Source organism: Balaenoptera ricei, chromosome 6, assembly GCF_028023285.1.
Source record: "Balaenoptera ricei isolate mBalRic1 chromosome 6, mBalRic1.hap2, whole genome shotgun sequence".
NCBI lineage: Eukaryota > Metazoa > Chordata > Mammalia > Artiodactyla > Balaenopteridae > Balaenoptera > Balaenoptera ricei.
In genome coordinates this window covers 90406709-90417919 of record NC_082644.1, presented here as the reverse complement: position 1 = coordinate 90417919, position 11211 = coordinate 90406709, and the positions used below count along the sequence as shown (strand labels likewise).

At 49.6% G+C, this 11211-nt stretch overlaps 1 long non-coding RNA gene across 2 annotated transcripts in view; it reads left to right on the top strand.

The window, feature by feature from the left end:
- LOC132367217 (uncharacterized) overlaps positions 1-11211 on the top strand; it is a 567682-nt gene that overhangs the window by 435329 nt on the left and 121142 nt on the right. Inside the window, exon 8 of one of the 2 annotated variants that reach the window (XR_009503728.1) lies at positions 7459-7483. The exons of the other annotated variant lie outside the window; for it this stretch is intronic. This is a non-coding gene — a long non-coding RNA (uncharacterized LOC132367217). Of the gene's footprint in view, positions 1-7458; positions 7484-11211 lie in introns of those variants that run through there. 2 annotated transcript variants of the gene reach the window in all.

Sequence of the window (11211 nt, the reverse complement as noted above, 5' to 3'; positions counted from 1 at the left end):
CAGGCTGGCCTTCCTTCTCCATGGCATTCCAATTCTGTGCGTGCATGTGTGCGCACGCGCGTGTGCTTGGGGCAGCATGGCTAGCAAGGTCACAAGAAAAGAAGCCAATTGGTTCATCGTTCGTGCAGAGCCTTTTTTCAGCTTAAAAGTTAATTTTGTCAGACTTCTCTAAGACAGAGTTTTTGTATATTTTGATGAAAGAGGGTTTCATACTTTCTAGGTGAGTGATCCACTTAAGGGAAGGGGTGGGGAAATCAGTGGAATTAGCACATATAAGTCCCCAATGTGGTCAAGCCCTCTACAGGCACTGTGGAAACCTGGACCCTGACAATTGCACTAGGGGGTAGTCCTGCCACACCCAGATTACAGGTGAGATTTAGAGAGATGAGTGACTGGCCTAGATTCACTTAGCTTGTAAGTGGCTATGCTGGGACTGAAATCTACGCGTCTGGCTACAAACTGCATGCTGGCCCCAAATCTCACACCTTCCCTACTGCTTCCTTCTCACCTCCCTGAAAAAATAAACAGTGTTCATTAACGCTGTTTTTACTATTTTCTTTCCCTGGTTTTGCTCCCCTCCTCAGCCCCGTACCCGAACTAGAGGAGACCTTTCCAACTTCCGAAGCCTCAGCACTTACTTGGTCTCTGCTTCTTTAGATTCTGAGCAGTAACAGATCTGAGATACAGTCACATTGGAATCTAAAAAGCACACCAGCCCCCAGGCTCCCGGGACCTCCCTAAAGGGTCCCAAGAGAAACCCCACGTTGTCAAATCTTATTTTATTTCTGCCAACAATTTGGATTGTGGCTTCAGAGTGACATATTTTTATTGTATTTCTAAGAGCAAAGGGTGCTGAGATTTGAACTCACATCAGACTACAGCAGAAACAGAATTGTAGGACACCCTGCCCTCCTTAGCCCAGCTTCTGTAGGTGTCAGAAAACTCATGGAAACCAATGGGCCCCCTGGGTCCCTATCATCAAGACTTTTAAATTGCTGACTTGTCTCCGACATTTCCTGGAGACTCTGATAAGAGATTATTGTCTATTTGGTGTCCTAGAGTCAGAGCCCTAATCCCAGGAGCCTTGTGGCTATAACAGTAGGACAAGTTACATTGCTTATATTTAATTTGCTTTCTTCTTCCTTAAAATGGAGATACTAATGCCACTTTGCCCACTCACCCACTTCACAATTTGCTAAGAAGATTAAATCAGAGAATTTATGTGACTCTGCTATTGCAAAAGCTGGCAAAAGCTACAAGAATGTTAGTTGCTAGTGCTGATGTTTTTGTCATTAGTAAAGATGTGAAGGAGGACTCAGCAAGGCCAAGTGACATGTTTAAGGTCACACAGCAAGTAAGTGGTTCAAATAAGGGCTTAATAGCCCTGCTTCCCTCTGCAAAGGGCTGACAAAAAAATCACAGGGCCACTGGAAGGCTCAGATACTGAGCTCTACAATGCTAGGCCGAGTTCAGCCCAGAAATGGGGACACTGATCTGGGATGGGTCCCATCGCTCTCCCCAGCTGACCCTCCCTGCACCTTTGTCCCAGAAGCTTCTCAGGCTTCTCAGCAGTGTGGGTATCCTGCCTCAGCCAGAGCTGAAATCCCAGAGCAGGGACAGAGGAGTCAGTGTCATGGGGCTTCTGGTTTCAGGATATACTGGAAAGGTGAGAAGGAAGCTTGTCTTCCCATGGATCTGGGCCAGGGCCGGGTGGCGGGGCCTCCCCTGCCAGGAGCTGGGACGTTCCCCAGGTGCCCGGGCATCCCCAAGTCAGCAGGGCCGCCAGCACTTTCCAAAGCATTAGCTTGGGTCTGAAAATAAGTCCTTCAGCCCTTTGCATGAACCAGATGCTTTGTCGTTCAGGCAAAAGCTGCCCTAGAATCTACAACCTTGGCAAGGCCTTGTGCTCCCCCGGCTTAGGGACCAGTTTGCGGAAAAGAAATTAAAGCCCCCTGTAACCAGTTCTTGGAGGACTTGGTGAGAGTCCTCTTTGCGTCCTGTATCTCTACACCTCAGCCTCCACGACTTTGACCTTTATGCCATGGCCACACATGCCCCTCCACCTCCAACCACCACCTCGCCTCCCCACCCTGGCCAAATTCCCACCAGCTTTCAAGGCCGGGTACAGATAGTACTCCTTATGTAAAATCTGTTCTGGTCCTTCTCCCAGTTAGGAATAATAACGAAAGCCCCTCCTCTGGGTTCTCACAGAGCTTGGGGAACATGGCAGCAGCACATCCCAGCTAGTCCGCACTGAAATTTCCCATACATCCAGCCCAGAACAGAGGAGCTGCCCCATTGATCAACGGGATCTCCTGAAGGGGTGGAGTAGAGCCTCTGGGCTGTTGGCCTGTAGACGGTGGAGGAGACGCTGTGGTGCCCACCCTGGCCCCCTTTGCAGGGCCTATGCACACCCCCCCTCAGATGCTACGAGTGTGACCTGCTTGCCTGTTACGGACTCACAGCTGCCCCCTTTCTTAGGAGAATTGCCCTCAGGAAACAGGAGCTGCCTCTCCAGGGGGTCACCCCACACTGCCCCCCGCCCCCCGCAACTACCGCCAGCACAAGGATGACTAAGTAAAACAGGGATCTGAAAGGGCCTTGCCCTTCTCTCAAGGGGACACCTTGACCAAGTGCTTTAGGCTCCAGAGTGTCAGTCCCACTTCCACCCCCTCCGAAAGGATTAGGCCAAGGCTAGGCTTTACCTGAGACCACAGTTTAGGGCACTGAAAATCTCACGTCCCAGGTAGTCTCTCAGTTTGGGGCAGACAGAGCTGATTGGTTGGCCTAGACTGGGTCGCCAGATTTAGGACATAAAAATACAGGATATCCAGTTAAATTCGCATTTCAGATCAACAAAGCACACATTTTTAGTATAAGTACATCCCATGCAATATTTAGAAATCCCTGTAGTAAAAAATTGCTTGCTGTTTATCTAAAATTCAAATGTAACTGGACGCTCTGTATTTTATCTGGTAGCCCTACCCTAAACCACATCTGTGTTTTTTCCTTTCCCCTCCCTATCCTGCTTCCATCTCCCTCCCTTGCAGATTTTTCCCTCTATAAACCGTGATACCTAATACCCTTTCTCAGCCTCTGCTTCTGAGGAACCTGACCTGAGACTGTCACTGCCTCTCTGCCATCCACAGTGACCAGAGAAGGCCCTCTATTTCCCCTGGACTTTGCAGAACATACCTCTTTGGCCCAGCCTCCTGACACAGCATGGGCGGGGCGGTTCTGAGGAGGGTCTCTGTGTGACCCTGGGGGAAGCCACTGCCTCTAACTGCATTCCTGTAGGACTGGTTTCCTGGAAACCTTAGGAAGACCAGGCGGACAGGAATCCTTGTGACCACAGCCTCTTTTAGGGAGCTGACTTTGATCCATCCATGACAGAGCTAGGGTCGGTAGCTTAATATCTGAGCTTGGATTTTTACCCTGGAACATGAAGACTGGATGAAAATGACATATGGGGACCTTCCAGCTGTGACCCAGTGATATTTGGAGTTTTCATAAGCCTGACCTTTGTATTTAGTTTATAAAGTACTCAACCTAGTGCCTGGCACAAGGTTGCTATTAATAGTAGTGTTGATCATAAACAACCATAATAAATAACACCTGATTCCCCAAATAACATGGGATTAATAAGAAAATGTCCTATGAGGGCACCAAGCACCCAGCTAGACAGATTTCATGGCAAAACCACCCCAAGGTAGAGTGAGTTGTCTCCCTTCCTAACATGCAAAGGGAGGAACGGGAGAGAGGGGAGACATTTATCTACCTGCCAGCGGCCAATCATTTCCATCCATCATCTCCTTTAATCAAACACTGGGGTGTTTGGCAGAGGCTGGATGATGGCTTGGGAGGGTGTGCCAGCCCCTGAGGGGCTGGACTGGAATGATGCCAAGGTCTCTCCCAGACCTGAGATTCCAGCATTCTGAGAAAACACTGACATCCCAACATTTACAGTAAGCCCAGTGGCCACTCTGGTGTCCAGGAATTTGGCAAATGGTTCCAGGACAATGTCCCAGACTCTACTCCTACCCTTTTCAGAACTGCAGACACTCCCAGACCAATTGGAGGACCAACTGCTCTCCTGAGGGGGGTGGGGGGGACTGACCCATGGACATTCAAACTTTGTGTCCCTTAAGTCCTCCAAACACAGGAGACAGAGTCATGCCCTCCTTCCTCTCGCCTATCACCACACTCTGCATGCTGGTTCCTCTTCTCGAGGGGCTCAACTCAGCCACAGACTACTGCTGAGACACGCTCAGCCACCAGCCCCACAGCTCTTTGGCTGAAGGAACTGGCTTTCTGTTCCCTCTCTCACAACCGTCACAAGGACACTCAGGAGCCCTCATTCACATAAAATCCCATCATGGAATCTTTGCCCACAACCACAAAATCACAGGGCTGGAGGAGACTCTGAGGCACCTAGTCTAATCCTTAGCAGATGTACAAGTGGAGCCACCCCAAAAACACCCCCGCCAAGTGCTTCTGCTTGACACCTTTGAGGCCGAGAGCTCACTCCCAGCTGGTGCCCCCTCTTCCCTTCGTGGAACTACTCAGCCATTAGAAGGTTCTTCTCATGTCCATGTGTAATCTGACCTCTTGCACCTTCCTCTCGTTGGTCCTCATTCTTTCACTGATGGCACAGAAAGTCCAGTCTTGTTGGAAGACGTTGTGCAAAGAGGTTCAGGGAGGTGTGTGGGGATAAGTATCGTTAGACGATGTCGGAGGTGATGAGAAATGTCAGAAAGAGAACTGGTAGAGATATATGCTTGCTAAAAGGGACCCGCATCCTGCATGCTTTCTATCATGCTTTTTAAAAGTGTGGTGCTCAAGAGGTAGCTCCTTAGCCCTCTGGAAAACTTGTCCGTCCCAAATAACTTATTCTCTGAGACTACAGACAACTGGAGTATTGTGTTACTTATTGTGGCAACAAGAAAAAGGTGATCAGGAAGGGAGGAGACTCAAAACTGTGTCACGGGAAAGACAGTTGAAAGACCTGGGTCTGGTTAGCCAGAAGGAAAGATTTGTGTAGTAAAGTCGTTGCCTCTGAAAATCTTTCCTGGGGAAGAATGACTGGACCAATTCCAAACGGAGCAAAGAATTAGACTTAGGACAAAAGGGTAAACCATCAAAGTGACCAAAAGCTTCCTACTAGACAGAGCTATCTAACAGTGAGAGGTCCACGTCACTGAAGGTGTCCAAGGGAGGTGGAGAAGGGGGCCATCGATGCAATTCAAGCTCTGGGTGGAGGTTGGACTTGACGGCTTTGGCATCACCACCACCACCCTAACACACACACACACACACACACACACACACACACACACACACACACAAAGAAGTTGGGGTATTTAAAGCCAGAGGCTCTTTATTTTTCAAAGTGCATCAGTGTAGGTTGCGTGTCTCTTGCTTTGCTTAGCCTTGGTCACCCAGAGATTTTCCCATCGCTGACTTGGTTGTCAGAAAGTAATAAAAGCCTTTCCTCTCTCCTTGGGAGGAGTGGAGCAGATTGTCTGGATCTGCACGTAGTGCCCTGGCTCCAGTCTCAGCACCAAACGTGTTCCTTCTGCGCAGTCTGTTCTGTTTTGACAATGCATAGGGGAGAGCTGGAGAAAGTCCCATAGCCAAGGGTTCTGGAAGCTGCAGGGTGGGGCTTTGCTCTGGGACAGGAGGGATGATATTTGCATTGAAGAAAGATGTGGTTGGAGCCCCTTGCGTGGAAGGAACACAAGCAGAAAGTTTGGCTGGGGTCAGCGTCTGACCTCACTCATCATCTTTCAGAGAGGAAGCGCTACCTACTACAGCCACACCAGTGTTTTCTCAAGGGCGGAGTCTGAAAGAGATTTCTTCATGGGAGGAAACTCCCCTACACCTCTCTGGCATCCTGGAGGTTAAAATAATAATAAGTTGGTTTTCCTCTGCATAAGAGATGAGATTTGCTGTACTGCCTGAGGATGGAGTACTAGACTCTGCTTTATCAAGATCTGAAAAGTGGTCTCATTTGGACTAGAGCATTTTACATCCCGTGACCAGCTGGTAGTGACTCATTAAATGATATTACTCAACTAGGATTTACTGAGCCCACCTCTATGCTAGGCTGTGTACCAGGCACTGGGGAGCAAAGATAAACAAGATACAGGATTTGCCCTCAAGAAGCTTATAGTCCAGTGAGATAAAATCGCAAGCAAAAAATTAAAATCCGTGCAGCCAGGGCTCCAGAAGAGCCCTGTGAATACACTAGCTGGCCACGAGCCTCAGGGATGGTGTCCTCGAGGAAGGGATATCTTGAGATGAGTTTTCAAAGATGAGCAAGATTTTATGAAGCTTCAAAGGCAGGAGTGGGGAAGGACGAGGGAGGGAGGGATCTGTGTATGCAAAGGTGTAGGAAGGGTGTGAAAAAGCTTTGTTTATTTAAAGGAGCCACCTGTACTTCGATGCGACCAAAGCCACATATGATGCGGGCAGAGATGTTCAAAGGATGAAGCTAGAAAGGTGGTTTCAACCCAGGGGCAGTTTTGTCTCCCAGGGACATTTGGTTGTCTCAAGGAGAGGAGGGGCAGCACTACTGGCCTCTAGTGAGTAGAGACCAAGGACACTGCTAACCATCCTTCATGCTCTGGGCGGCCCCTTAACCAGATAGACCAGCCTATCTGGTCCACAGTGTCAACAGTGCTGAGACGGAGAAACCCTGCCTCAGAGAGAGGCAGCAGCCTCATCATAAGGATGCAGCTCCTTCAGGGCCACTGTGTTTTCCCAGGGTCATGCAGAGAGGGCACCCAGGGGAGAGAAACCAGGGTAGTGTAGGCTTTTCAGATCCTGCAACCCGAGGTCCCCCTTACCTGTGTCTCAGCCACCCCTCCCAGCTGAATTTTTCTGTACACATGTGATAGACCTGCATACACTAGCTTCCTCCAACTTGCTGACAAAAATAGTAAACACAAAATTTCCTAGGGAAAATAATGCCTTAGATTCGTGTAACATCATTCCACTTGTGGGGCACTTTTCATCCCTCATCTTATTTTACTCATTCTACAAAAGAGGAAAATGAAGCTCAGAGATGCTCTGCAGTCTAGGAATTATTTAACTGCAACACGCTCAGCTTCTACCTCTTCTCCCAACCGGTCCCTGAGTGCACCACGGACCCATCCCTCTGGCAGCAGGGGATGCTGGGAGTATCCTCCATCCTGACCTTAATGGCCTCCTTTCCAGCTTCCTGGATTCATATCTGTGTGAGGGGCCAAGAGCAGGCTTCCTGCCTCCCTCTGACCGTAGCCGTGACACTCACATACCCTTCTGACCGTAGGAGACCTCTCACTCCCCATGGTGAGCTGGCTGCCTTGGTAAGAGGACCCCTCCTGGCCAGCATGTCAGGGACAGCTGCTCGGCTCGTGTACTCTGGCCAGGAGGCATTACTGACCCTGTGATTTGGCTCTTCATCCAAACTGGCAGATGGGCACAGGTGCTTTATCGTGATGCTGCTCCCTCTTGACTGAGCAAGTCTGACCACTAAATCACCCAGCGGAGGACAGCGCCAGTCAGCTGAAGGGTGGACTCTTTCCAAGTGGAACCCCAAAATGCTGCTGATCTGAAATTTCGCCATCTCCAGGACAGCATTAACAACCCACGCCAGGTCACACGCTGCACAAACACTCAATAATCAACACTCATTCTAACAGCTTGTCCAAGGCCTGTTTGTCTGATTTAGAAGTTTATATAATAGCATGACAGCCTTCTACCCCAGTAGCTCATGAACTCATGGAGAACTGACTTCCTACATTCCCAAAGCCATTTCTCCAGTCATACAGGAAAAAAAAAAAAAAAAAAAAAACAGCACTTCCCCCTGCTCTTCATCTCCCACAACCCATCCATTACAAGCCCAAGGAAAGGAATAAAGGGCAATGGACCTTCATAAAATAATAAAACCCTGCCTGGTCTCAGGCCCACCTACGTCATCCCAGCACTGCCTCCCCGTCCCACCCCCTGAGACCTCTTAGCCCAAGCAGGGTCTCAGGGCGTCTCCCCACTCTTCTCTCCATGGTTCCTCCTCCACTGGCATGGCCCAGCAGCTCTCTCCTGCTGACCATGGCTCCATCCCTCTCCAGTAATATTGCTCTACCTCCAACTGTGTCCTGACACTTTGTCAAGGCTACAACAGTGGAGAGCACCTGACCCCTGGCTGTAGAGTAGAATGAATAACAGGAAGCAAGAACAGAGGGAGAAAGGAGGTGGCTAGAGCAGGGCAGGTGAGAGATGATGCTGGCTGGGCCTAGGGTGTTGATTGCAGAAAAAGCAAAAAGGGAGGTATGAGAACTGAGCCTGTGTAAGAAAGAATGTCAAAGGGGGCTCAAGCCCCAACTGAGGTAAGGGCCAGAAAAGGGGTCCCTTTCAACCTTGAGAACTTTAAATAATAAAGGGGGTACATTGGCTGGAAGCTCTGCCATGACTCTGATCCTAGAGAGTATGCATCTCTTTCTTGGGGTACCGGATGACAGCACCCATTTCTCCAAGGGCTTTTGTGGCCCAGTGGCGTGCTCTCCAGAGACACTCCAGACCCCTCACTCTGTGCTTGTTCATCACGCCAAGACACTGCTGAGCATGAGTCCCACCTGCTTAGAGCTGGGCAGTGGGCTCCTAGCACGGGTGGATCCAGGTGGGGGCTCCACATCGAGCCATGGGACACTGACAGCGAGGCTGCCACCGTGTCAAGCAGCTGCTCTGATGGGCTTTCTAAAAATACTCTGGGCTCTGCTGCTCACGGGCACCAACCCAACCCTTGTGAGTGCCAGGCAGACAGGCACCTCCTCCCTCTCCCCAGTGCCTCCTCCCTAGCTCAGGTTCATCTGCTGTCACCTGGATTATGACACGAGCCACCCGACTGCTCTCCCTTCTCCACAGGGACCACCAAATGGTGACCAGAAAACCAGGAGACCATCCTATCCCCAAAGCCTATCCATTCATTCACTCACTCACTCATTCATTCACTCAACATGCATCCAACAGAACTTTCCTGTGCCAACACAAAGTACCCTTTCTAGGCCAGGCTGTGTAGTAGATGCCACAGATTGGTTGAGTGAAGCCAAACACAAAAGAATAAATACTGTGGGAATCCAGTTATGTGATACTCAAGAATAGGCAAATCTAATCTGGAAATATGAAAGTCAGAATACCAGCTACATCTTGGAGGTGAACGTAGTTATTGACCGAGAAAGGGTAGAAGGGAGTTTTCTGGGATCTGAGATGTTCTATATCTTGATCTGAATGATGGTCTCATGGGTGTAAAAATGAGACATTTTTACATATGTAAAAATGTACTGAGCTATAAACTTAAGATTTATGCCTTTTACTATATATATTATGCCTCAATCATTTTTAAAAATATATATATAAAGTATTACTCTGGTTTTACTTTTTATAATTTATATATGAGAAAGCTACATACCAAAATTTGAGCAGTGGTTGACTCTGATTGGTGAGATGATGGTGAATTTTTAATCTCCTCTCTTTATACTTTACTGGACTTGCTAGATATTCTGCACTGAACATACCTTGCTTATGTAATGACATTAAATATATTAAATGTTATTTTGAAAGTAATAACCCTAGAGGTGAAACATTCAGCAAGCACGAGGTAGGTGGCTCTCTTCCCAGAGGGGACAGATCCCACTCACGAGCTTTTGTCCTCTTGGACAGTGAGGACATGGGCTTAGGAGTCCTGACCCAGGTCTGTGGGATTTCAGTGCAACTAAATAAAGCTTCTGGACCACTGGAGGCTGGAAGGTGGGGCTGCTGGAGGAACCCTGGGGCTTTCCTCTCATTCCTGAGGGAAGGAGCCTCCGGGGCATTCTGAAACCTCACTGGGCCCATTCCTAGCCTGTTTGCCTTAGAACTTGCCTGACTCTGGTCTCCTGCATTTCTGACCCCTTCAGCTGGGGATTCTGTGCCCCAGGGTATGGAGGCCTCTCCCCTGGACTTAAGAGTGATTTCAGGACCCCTCACCTCGTCCCATCAGCAAGAAGGACCTGCCAGCTTGTGCTGTTTGGGGCCATGGTGAGGTAGAGGGAGCTGACAGTGGGAGTATTAAAGCAAAAACTAGATTAAACCCTGAAAACCCTAAGGAAGGAAGAAAAGGGAAGATGGAGGAACCTCTTCAGGCCTTTGTTTTCTCACTGGGAAATGGACTGTTGTGAGATTAACATACAAATGAGCATATGGAAAGCACTGGAATTGAGGGCTGGTTTTGTACTCTGGGTTTTTTTTGTTTTTTGTTTTTTAAATTTATCTTTGGCTGCATTGGGTCTTCGTTGCTGTGCGCAGGCTTTTCTCTAATTGCGGTGAGCAGGGGCTACTCTTCGTTGCGGTGTGCAGGCTTCTCACTGCAGTGGCTTCTCTTTGTTGCGGAGCATGGGCTCTAGCAGCATGGGCTGTAGGTGTGCAGACTTCAGCAGTTGTGGCTCACAGACTCTAGAGCGCAGTCTCAGTAGTTGTGGCGCATGGGCTTAGTTGCTCCGTGGCTTATGGGATCTTCCTGGACCAGGGATTGGACCTGTGTCCCCTGCATTGGCAGGCGGATTCTTAACCACTGCACCACCAGGGAATCCCTTGTGCTCTGGTTTTGCTGACACTTTGGGAGACAGAGGCTGGTCGCATGGCTGGCTCCCCCACCTTCCCTTCCATTCCTAGTGTCCCTCTCGGCTACCATAGCCTGCACAGAGCAGGGGGTGAGATACAGTTTTTTGTGCCCGAAGCCTGATTTCTGCACTGGCAAAGTCACTGGGGTCGTGTGATGAATATCTGCTTGTGATTCATAAATGTATTTTGTATTTCCAGCCTGGATCCTAAAATCACTTCCCCCTCCCTCCAGTCTCCTCTCCCGCCCCTGACACACATACTCCCACAGAGAAGTCATGTGAGGCCTTCTCAAATTGAGCCCAGGAATGAGCCAGCGGCCCAGCTCTGCCCTGTGACACACACAGCCTCCAGCAGTCACATGGCCTCCCTGCCACCACCTGCCCTCTGTCACCAGCCTGGTGCCCTCTCCCTGGCAGGCTTCCTGAGCTGACTCACCCCTCCAGGCTCTAAGCTTGGCAGACAGTGGGACTGAGGGACAGAGGGTACAGGGCCAACAGTCTTGGACAGTTCTGGTCTCAGCCGACCTCAGTGGGACCCCATCCAGGAGTCTCCTCAGCACCACATGGTGTGCCC